This window comes from Macaca thibetana, chromosome 1, assembly GCF_024542745.1.
Source record: "Macaca thibetana thibetana isolate TM-01 chromosome 1, ASM2454274v1, whole genome shotgun sequence".
Lineage (NCBI taxonomy): Eukaryota > Metazoa > Chordata > Mammalia > Primates > Cercopithecidae > Macaca > Macaca thibetana.
Genome location: NC_065578.1, coordinates 203,685,724 through 203,695,136, shown reverse-complemented (window position 1 = coordinate 203,695,136; position 9,413 = coordinate 203,685,724). Strand labels below are relative to the sequence as shown.

The 9,413-nt window shown below is 43.0% G+C and overlaps 1 protein-coding gene across 1 annotated transcript in view; it reads right to left on the bottom strand.

The window, feature by feature from the left end:
- Positions 1-9,413, bottom strand: part of NTPCR (nucleoside-triphosphatase, cancer-related) — an 805,437-nt gene that overhangs the window by 770,485 nt on the left and 25,539 nt on the right. The gene's annotated exons all lie outside the window — the stretch shown is intronic.

The following is a 9,413-nucleotide window of genomic DNA, read 5'->3' as shown; positions in this document are numbered from 1 at the left end:
TTAATCTGGTGGGCACAGTCTAATCAGTTGCCAGTGAATATAAAGCAGGCAAAAAAACATGAAAAGGGGAGACTAGCCTAGCCTCCCAGCCTACATCTTTTTCCCATGCTGGGTGCTTCCTGCCCTTGAACATCAGACCCCAAGTTCTTCAGTTTTGGGACTCGGACTGTCTCTCCTTGCTCCTCAGCTTGCAGACAGCCTATTGTGGGAACCTTGTGATGGTGTAAGTTAATACTTAATACTAAGTACTTAATAAACTCATATATATATATATGGAATACAGGAGATATATATGTGTGTGTGTGTGTGTGTGTGTGTGTGTGTGTGTATCTTCTATTAGTTCTGTCCCTCTAGAGAACCCTAATATGTCTCCTGTAGGTAAATTATAAAGTAAATTATAAAAATCAATGCACTCTTATGTCTCTAAGATGTTTTACTTATGAGTCTTTCAGACGTTTAGAAAATATATGAGATTATACTTGCATCATTTCCACTTTGCTCATAGAATCATTCAAATTCTCTCCTTTCCTCTCTTTGTTTGCCCAAGGTCCCTATCTAAATGTTTCTAAATGTTTACATCACCCTCTTCCACAGTGCTTGCTTCCTTTACCTCACAACTCTTCCTGAAGTATGACCCATTGCTTACAAATGTTTATGTGCAATATGATCTTCGGGCACAAAGGCACTACACACCAGAGAAATGCTGAGTTAACCTGTTGGGCTGAACAAGGAGACACGGAGAACTGTTTTGTCTTTGAGCTCTCTTATGGAATGCATTCTTGTTTTATTTCAAAGGCCTTTTTAACAAAATCACACTCTTTGAAGGAAAAGAATTCCTCCAAGTTCACTTTACTTCACACCATCTCATATGTTGCTGATGTTCTATTTAACACTTAAGATATTGTTCTTCAGAAGGTAGCTATCACTTAGTATTCATCTACTGCATGACAGATACTTTAGGAATGAATAAAAATTTCTGGAATTTATTACTGCGTGCCATGATGCCAGCACTGTGTTAGCCATTTTAAACATATAGCTTCACATCTATAACAGCTGTCAACATTGCATGATATAATCCATATTTTACAGATGAGAAACTATATGAGTAACTTGTCCAAGGTCATTGGCTTATCGGGGCGGCACTGGAAGATTGAATACATGTCTCTAACTCTGACCGTGTTTTTTTTCCCATACAGCCTATTAATTATTAAATGATTTTCCAACTGGATTTAAGGCTCTTAAAGACAGAAATCATTTTATCTATCTTATGTCATTGGAAAGAAATTACATCTCCAGATTCTCCACCACATCCTGGAGAGGAAAGAGGTGCCCATTGTGAAAGTAATCATTCCGTTTCGAGCAGTCATCTCTAAGCTTGAGCTGAATGGAGTCCTTGAGTATAAAGAGAAGCTCTGAGCCGAGTATAGGGCAGGGACTGGTGAAAGCTAGGCATACAAAGGAGGGCTCTGAGGACTGGAGATGGCAGAGATGGCTGACCACCTGATGGGTAGACAAAGCTCTTTTAGGCTATAGAGGTCTGATATTTAATCATAAGTTGCTAATGTTGCTGCTGCTGAAACTCTTCCACGTAAGTTCACTGCATGCACAAAGACATCAGATGAGGGTTTTAAGTAATTCAAGAAAAGAATATGAGCCCCATATTTTTATCAACTCTAGGGTAGAAATAAAGACCTAAATGACACAAAGTGAATGGCAAGTATTCTGTTAAGATAGGCTGCTGGGGCCAAAGGCATCAGAGAAGGCAAAATCCTTGGGCAGCCACAAAATTTTAGGGAGGCAACCAACTCTCCATGGGGCTTAGATAAGGGCTTTGAGCTGATCTTACCTGAATTTCAGAAAGAGGCTTCATATGATCCCAGTCACATCTGTACCCCTCATAATGCCTGTGCATACTGTGTTTGTTTGAAATGGCCTCCTCCAATTTGCAGGTCAACATCCCTACTGGGCCCCTGGAGTTTTGAAAAGTTAATTTTTCCTTAATAAATAATATTCTTGACACTTAAAAAAGAAGGCAATTTGTCAACCAGGAACCTCCTGGAAAAAATTAAGTCCTAATGCACAACCTAAGGCATTCACAGTATGTAATAAGTTAATCTCTCTGCATCTAGAAGGTTCAGGCTATGTAGTAGTTTTGGGAGAACTGAGGGAGTGGGCAGGCAACTCCATCTGTGTTCTGTGCCTCCAAGTCTAAGGTCTTTCCAACAGGATGACAGCCCCAGAGCTCCTCCAGCCATGCAAATCCATGTGATTTGCACAGCTTCTTTTCCTTGTGAGGCCTTCCCTGGTGCTCCATTGCATTTTCCATCCTTACCCGGCTCCTGACTCCACCCAAGATGAGGATCATGTTGGTAAATTCTGTCTCCTAAGTGCTTCCACTTAGGAGTTGTAGCAATATTTGCAGAGCAGGCAGCAATGTGAAGCAAAGGCCTTGGTCATGGTCTTATTTTTCTGAACATAGTCCCTAACTCTGCTTTCTTTCACATTGCTAAAGGGAGATGATATGGCAAATGTTGCACCTAAGGACTTGTTGGTTCATATTGTTGACTCAAAATATGCCCATGTGGTTTTCTCTTAAGTACCTCATTAGCCTACCCCATGGCTCTTTTAAGACTTTTACAAATATCGATTAGTGAACATTAGGACTGATTCCAAGAATAATACCATTTATTTCTGCCATGTTTCAGGCAATCGGGGGATGTATCTGACGGTCAAAGGGTTTCTTTGCCCACAGAGTCTCTCCTTAGCCCTTTTGAAAACCTTAAATTTTCTTGATAGTTGAATGAAAAGGGAAACAGAGTAACAGACCCCTAAGGCCCTTAAGGAAGGGGATATGGGGAGGTCCTGGATCTGGAGGCCTTACTCATAGCTGCAATCATATTATTCCTCAATTCTGCATTGAGCTCTCACCCTGCCCACAGCTGACTATCCTGTATCATGGAGGGGTATATACATTGAAGTAGTTCAGGAAATGCCACCCCAAGATATGACACTTCAGTATGCTGCTTATTTAGAAGTGAGGGCACTTGGGGGAATAGCAGATGCAGGCAGTGGCTTCCCTGAGCTCCCCTTACCTGCCTAAAGATGATCCTGCAAAAGGAGCTCAATTGTCATGAATCCTTTCCCTAGGAATCTTCTCAAACAGAGAAGATGAACTCAGATCACAGAAGAGAAAGATTGGAGGTTGACACTATGCCCAGACAAACCATCACCTAATCTTGTGAGGGCTGCTCAGAGACAACTTTTATTACCCCAAAGGCTTTTTATCTGCATAGCAGGTCAACCTTTGTTCACCATACATTTCCTCCCCTAACCCTTCCATAACTTGGGTCACCACCCCCACTGCATAAGCCTCAAGCCCCAATCCCCTAGTCCTTTCTGTAACTCAGGAAACCACATAAGCTTCAGTCATCTGACCCTCTTCAAGTCTCTTATTTGTGACAATCCCATACATATGCATATAATTAAATAGCTTTTTCTCCTGTTCATCTGTCTCATGCCAATTTAATTCGTAGCCCAGCCAAGGAACATAGAGGAGTGGAGGGAAGTCGTTTTTCATTTCCCTGCAACATACTGTAATTAAGAGTGGCTGGCCAAATGCTATTTGCTTTCAGAGGAAAACACTTTATAAGATTTTTATCAGTGATTGTGGGTCAAGTTTAAATAACTTGACATTTTCCAAAAGGAAAATGAACACAAAGCAAAAGGGCCTTCCATAACTAGTTGACCTTGAACTACCCACCTACACAGCCCATCCCAGACTCTAAGGCAGAGTGCAGCTCCCTGCCCTGCAAGAATGCACCATACATACATGCACTCACAGGTACATGAATCAACCTTTTCTGTCTATGTTTTTGTGTCCTCAGCCAAGATAGCCACCTGCCCTGGTATGCATGCTGTGTGACTCACAGACAGAGGAGAAGTCATGGATGAGGCTGTGGGAGTTTGAACCAGCAACAGAAACAGGCAAAGAAGAGACATTTTTTATATAAAGGGTCTCGAAAAGCATTTTGGGAGGATGCCAAACCAAAATGCTTCCCAAAAACAATCTGGGAAGAAGCTGTTCAAAGACAGCCTATGTTTTTCCATTTCACCCTTCTGTCTGTACCACCCAGCTCTTTCTTCAGCAGTATGAGTGGCACCATTTCTGCAGATAGACAGACAGCTCTGCTATTCACATACCTTGTAAACATCAGTAAGTTACATAACCTCTTTTTACCTTGTGTCCCCACCTGTGTGGAAGGGACCTAATAGAACCTGCCTTACAGTGAGGGATAATCCAGGTGAAGCCCGTTGAACAGGAATTGGCAGAGTTTATTACATTTTAGCTATTGCATTAGTATCATTTCAAATGTTAGCCTCTCCAGAACTCTTCCTGACCTAGGAACCACTGTGCTAACCACCCCCTTCTCTTCTTACTGGGTCTCCACAATGGTGAGAATCCCATGGAGAGAAAGTGAGGAAATATCCCAAAGCAGTAGAATGGACTGCTGGTTGCTAACATTATTTACCCAATCCGTTTCCTTTCACCATCTCCTCTCTGTGCTTCCAGGTTAATGCTACAGCAATTACCTGTCTTTCCCACCATCTCAGTATTCCATACTGAAATGGAAAAAGTTTCCTTGTCCCCCTCGCAGGGCATGCGATGGAGATGTGGCTCGCTTCTTCAGTGCCCCACTGCTCACAACCCCTAGGGAGAGCAGGTAGAGGGGCAGATGACGGAGAGTGTGGGCTCCGACTCCACAGCAGCCTCTAGCTCCTGGAGCCCCAGTGGGCTTGTTACAGTGTGCCCTTTTGGTTTCACCATCTGTAGGCAGCTTGGGTTAATCAGCTCAGTTCGATCCTCTGCCTTATCGCAAGGACAGAGGACTTTCTGTATCCTGGCTTCTTGCCTTGGATCACACGTGGATCACACGTGGACTTGGAGGATGGGTGCAAAATTTTTTATTGAGTGGTGGTAGCTCTCAGTGAGGTGGATGGGGAAGCCAGAAGGGTGATTGAGTGGGAAGGTGGTGGTTGTACCCTGGAGTCAGGCAACCTAGCAGCGGCGCTGTCCTCTGACCGCAGTGGCCAAACTGTGCGTCGTTCCTCGGGCCCATGGCTTGCCGGCATCTGCCAGTGCCTGTCGGTGTGTTCTTCTGCCAGTGTGTTCCTCTCGATGTCCAGCTGCTTGTGTGTCTGCCCTCTACGGTCTCAGGGTTTTCATAGGCACAGGATGGGGGCGTGGGGGGCCAAGGTGGTCTTGGAAAATGCAACATTTGGGCAGGAAAACAGAAATACCTGTTCTTACCTAGGTCCGTGGGCACAGGCCCAGGGGTGGCCACCTCACTAGGGACTCCCGCCTTCTCCACTCATCACTTCCTTGCCCCCCTCCCATATCAATACTATCTGAATTTATCATCCCAGCCCACATAAAGCATTCTCATCGGTGCCTTTACTATAAGGTGGTATCCCCATAAAGTGGGCATTCTCAGCAGCCCAAAGAGGGGATCTGGTCAGAAGGGACTCTCATTCACAGCCAAAGTTTTGGAGCACTTCTCCCTGGTGACGGTTAAGAGCTAGCTCCTCTTATGACTGATGGTGGCTTCTCTATCCTCTCTGCAGTTCCCTGGAATAAGGAGTATTGACACAAGGACATTTCTAGATAAGCATTTTTCCTGTTGTCTCTTTAAGAGTTGTAGAGCTTCCTGGATGGCCATCATGCTGATTGCCCCTGTCCTGCCTTCTTTAATCAGATCTCTGCATTTACCTCCTTCACTGCACATCTCTGGGAGGGATCTGGGATAGATATTGTGTTGAAGCTAAAAGTAAAAGGCAAAAGTAGGGGGAAGTAATAAAAAAAACCCATTGAGTCTAATCACAGTAAGTTTTTGTTTTGAAACTATCTGAATGTAGAATGAGGAAATAGTGAGGAGTGTACAACTCATAGTGACCCTAGGCAAATATATTTGATGCTTCTGCTGTTTGTACCTGAAGGGAGTGATTGATGCAGTGCAATTGGAGATCACTAAACTAGATGAAATAAAGAAATCTGACAATTTGACCCAGATTTAATAGCAACTTTAATCCTTGCTGCAATGTAACCTGAGAAGCTTTCAGTGACTCCCTGCTGCCTACTCAACTAAGTTGAAGCTTTTAGTTTATCCCAGGCCTTCATCCTCTCTCCTTGAACTGTTTTGCAGTTCTTATCTCTCATGATTCCCCTTATATATATATAGTTTCCTGAAGCCAAACTTGAATATCACTAATTTTCTTGAGTCTGTTTCTAATCCTCATCCCACACAGGACCACCACCTCAGTATTTTGCCTCATGATGTTCTTTCTGCCTTGAATAATTTCACTCACCATCACTCCATATTGAAATTTGACTTATTTTTTTTAATAGACTTCATTTTTTAGAGCAGTTTTAGGTTCACAGCAAAACAAGATGGTGCAGGGACCCCACTTAGAGCCCTCCAGATCCCCCAAGCATGAAAATAAAGGAAAAATCTTTAGTCCCTTCAAGGGAAATTTGAGGCACCTAGATTGGAATTAAACTCCAGGCACCTAGACTTGGGAAATAAGTGAATAACCCATTAAGCATGAAGGTATTTAATAATAAACTTAATACCCACTCAGGTAAAGTAGTCACAAGATGTTTGGTTCCCTATAGAAGCTAAAGATAACATCTTAACATACATCTTAGAGTTGTTTTTCAGAAACCAGGACCCCCCACCAGATGGAAAATGCTGACTGCCGTCACATAGATCTCAGATAAAGGGGAACTGAGGACTGAACTCTGACAGTTGTTCTTTGTTTTAAATTTCTTCTGGGGGGCCTGGAGAGAGTCACACCCCCAGGCCAGACCTTAACATTCTTTTCTGCTGACCCCAAGACTTTAGACAAAGCCTCGCCTCCTTAACCAATTGCAAATCAAAGAATCTCTGAATCCACCTATGACCTGCAATCCCTTGCTTCAAGATATCGTGTCTTCTTAGACCAAATCAATATATAACTGCCATGTATTGATTTATGATTTTGCCTGTAACTTCTGCTTTCCTGAAATATACTCTTCCCTTTAAAAACCCTTGCTTGTAAGCCATTGGGGATGTTGGATCTCAAGCATTAGCTGCCTGATTCTCCATGCTTGGCATTCTGCAATAATTGCCTCAGTTTCTCTCACTGCAAATCCAGGTGTCAATATTTAACTGTTTCTGCATGCTGGGCAAGCTGACCCAAGTTTAGCGCAGTAACAAAAATCGAATGGAAAGTACAGGGAATTCCCATGTACACTCCGTCCCCACACACTGCACAGCCTTCCCTACTATCAACATCCTCCACCAGAGTGGTCCATTTGTTACAATTAATTAGCCTACCTTGACACGCCATCACCCACAGTGCACAGATTTCATGAGGGTTCACTCTTGTTGTATATGCTATGCGCTATAATGACATGTATCCAGTGCTACAGTATCATACCGGATAGTCCGCTGCCCTGAAACTGACTTATTTTTCAAGATCAAAAACAAAGCCTTCCTTCTTTAATTCAGCATTCATTTAGTAAGCCTTTAGTGAGTGCTGACTCTGCTGTAGGCACTAGGGACACAAAGCTGAACAGGATCCAGACTCTGACCTTAGGATATAACAGTGGAGCAGGAAAGAGAGACAGACGCATGATACAGTAACTGTGTATACAGTATACTATGACACCTTGTATCCAAGAGAACATTAGCTGGAACAAATATTCCCTTAACAGTTTCCAAGTATTTGTACTCTTTTACACACGCTATAACTTTTGATCCATAATGTAATCTGCCTCTTGTACTTTCTATCTGGAAAGGGAATGATGTTTCAGATAAATGACCAGCGCCAGTTCCCAGGCTGATCTCCCAATATCAGTGAATAAATTAGTCTTTTGAAATCAAAAGCATTGGACTGCTAAGTCCTGTATCTTCTGAACTGACACACCAGTCTTGGAATTTAGCAGTCCCACCAATAAGCCTGGAGTTCCAGGGGGGCACCTCAATCAAGGTACAAGACTCCCTTGAGACCTTTCTTCCAGCTATAAATATGTAAGGAAGCCTTTGAAGTTTACTGCCACTACAGATTCCCTAGGGGACACATGTTTATGCAATCAATATGTAGATAAGTGGAAAATGAGGGTTCTCCATCAACGTGGAGTACTGTAGAACTGCGATGAAGCTGAAAGAAAATCTGACTTTACCAACAAGGTACAGAGGGCTTGTTAGCTACTTAGCTTGGAGTTTAAAGGAAGGCGGTTTCATTAGTCTTTAGTCTTGCTTCTCAGATCTCTGCATGAATCACAGTTCCGACAGAGCAAATTCCAGTAATTTCATTTCAGAGTGAGTCCCTGACTTGCTCAAGTCCCTTCTCAACCTGCTTAATTGCCACCCCCTGGCAAAAGTGCCGCAGCCTGCCGCCACTTTTCTCACACTTTATGAAATCAAAGTTAAATGGATGGCCCGTTAACATTCTTGGTGTTCACTGCAGAAAATATATACCTCTAAAAGAAAAGAACTTATAGCATGGCAAAAAATATTATCTCCCCTACTAAAGACCTGAATTACTGAAACAGTGGCCTAAAGGGGAAATTTTGGTGAACTGAGGTAAATGTCATGCTTTGAGAATAACCACACCCGAGGCTGTAGTTTTATTAAATTTTCCTACTTAACTTTGATCTGTAAAGTATTCTGGTGAAAGGCCTGGAATTTTGGACCCTAGTAACCAACTTCAGAGGGGTTTGTTTTATAGACTTGGAAGAAGAGCTTCTTCTGAGGGGGTTCTCCATCACAGACAGGGTCTCGCTTTTGTCTCACAATTCCATCATGCAGTCGTGGCAATCACAGAGCCAGAGGGTGCTCCACGTAACAGTCTTTAAATGATGGTCTAGCTATTGGCCAAACCAACTGTGCATCTAGTAGATATACAGCCTAGTGCATGCAAAGGATATTTTAGAGCGTACAGTGAAGAGAAGCAGTGCTTGCAGAGAGCATGCCACCCGCTGCCCAGTATCAGGCAGGACATGAGAAGCACAGAGAAACCCAGGCACCACCTTTGACTCCAAATCTGACAGTCCAGATAGTAGAAGCTTCACTAAAATCTTGAGTAAATATTACTCTGATTAAGGATCCTAGTAAAAATGGCTACTCTCTTGCTCATTAGGAAAGTGTGGATTCCGTATTAGAAGAGGTGGGCCCAGAACTGAGCTGAAATTGAGGAAGATGTTGCAGTGTTTTGAATGGAGGTGAAAGAGATTATAGCAACCTTATGGGAATGCATGCCGACCAGACTGGGCAGTAAAGAAGATGATGAGAAAATTAACTAGAATGGAGAGAGAGCCATAATAATCATAAAGAATGCTTATATGGGATAGTGCTTGCTATGGGCCAGGCACT